The following is a 1,811-nucleotide window of genomic DNA, read 5'->3' as shown; positions in this document are numbered from 1 at the left end:
TCCTTTTCAGGTGACAGTAGCAAAACCAGGACTGTTTTCTGGCTAACTGTTCTGTCTATCTAGCTAGCAGACTGGCCTATCTGTCTGACTGCCCTTCTTGCTGCATTGCCTTTCTTGCCTAGGATTGTAAACCACCTCCCTTCATTTTCCCTGGTTGACTGCACTAGATACTTGGGCAGGCATCCTATTCTTTCAACAGACCAAACTCTTTTCCCAGCTCAGGGCCCTGGGCCTTGCAGTGTCCTTACTGGGAGCAGTGTGTTCTGGATCTCCAGAAAGCAAGTTTCTCCTCAGTATCCCTGCCTTCATCTTCACATTCCCTCTGCACACTATGTGTCCGAATGAGCCATCTCTTTATCCTCTACCAGTCTCTGCCACTCACTCTAGGTTATGTCTTTGGTTTAGCAAAGTTAACTTGCTTATCTCTTGGATAACACATTCATTGGCTGTTCCCGGCCAGAGATGCTCGTGAGCCTCTTCTGCATCCAAAGTGCGAACACAACAAATGGTACAAGGTAGCACTTGGTATCCCTGTGGACAGGATTTTATGTTCATCTCCAGTTCACAGAGTCCGTCCTTTTCCCAGCAAAACCTCCTCCTTGCGGCTGGAGGTTGGCCATTTAGCAGTCTGAATTAAAGCTGAGGATGGCTGCTGAGAGGGTGGGAATGAGGTGAAGAAAACCCCCCACATGATTATAAGTTCTGTGGCCTTACTTAGTCCCACCTTCCTGCCTGCCTTCAGCCAGATGTTTGTGGAATAGAAATCGCTTTATTTATTCCCAAGCTGTTAGGTCTTCCTTTTGTCATGAGAAAGCCTTTGTGTTGAGCGGGAGCTTAAACACTCTATGCTTACTCCAGTGTAGACATCTGTTCATCAAACACACATCTCTCCATAGACTTCAAATGGCTACTTTCTTCTCATACAAACGGAAATAAGCTGACTCTGAGGAGGCCGAGGAGAATTTCCCACCCCATCGGAAGTCCTTAAAAGGGAAGCCCCGGACATGTGCACATAATGTGCAAACAACTGTTACCCCAAGAAAGAATTATTAACATGCTCCAACTTTGATAAAAATAAAAACAGAATCATTTCCATTGATACAAACTATTTGTTTTTCAACCAGGATATCCATAAACTTCAGTTATGAAATTAACGACAGATGTAGAAGAGTTCTATCTGGCTTCCACATGCACGCACAGGACTTGGCCCTTGGTGGTGCCTGCTTTAAAACTGCCTTTTTGTAAGCCTGGGGTAGTTTAGGAATGATAATGTGTGCTGTATATCTGTCTTTGCTTTTTTAAAGCACCTCTGAGTTAGAGGACTCACTTCACCTGAACCTCTGCCTCCTTCCTTTTCATTCACTCATCTTTTATCTGCCCCTGAATATTTTATTTTCTTGGTGACAGGAACACGAGGCTCATGAAACATCTTTTGTTTTTTTAATGGGAAGGGTTTTCTTCAGATCATGTTTTTATCATTAGTGATATTTCCTGAACATCTGCATAGTGGAAGAATACATTCTGTTCCTTGGAGTTTTTTTTTAACTTGATTTTTAATTTTTTTTTTAGAATTTTGTATATGAAAATGGTATTTATGTTACTTCTGAGCTACTCTCTTCCCTTTTCAAATCCTCCCATGTCCTCACTAACTACCTTTTCTCTGATTCATGACCTCTTCTTCTATAACTTATGCATGTGTGTGGTGTGTACGTGCATGTGCGTGTGCAAGTGTGTGTGTGTGCGTGTGTGTGTGCATGTGCGTGTGGTGTGTGTGTGTGTGTGTGTGTGGTGTGTGTGTGTGTGTGTGTGTG

Source organism: Mus pahari, chromosome 8, assembly GCF_900095145.1.
Source record: "Mus pahari chromosome 8, PAHARI_EIJ_v1.1, whole genome shotgun sequence".
Lineage (NCBI taxonomy): Eukaryota > Metazoa > Chordata > Mammalia > Rodentia > Muridae > Mus > Mus pahari.
This window is presented reverse-complemented; position numbering follows the sequence as displayed.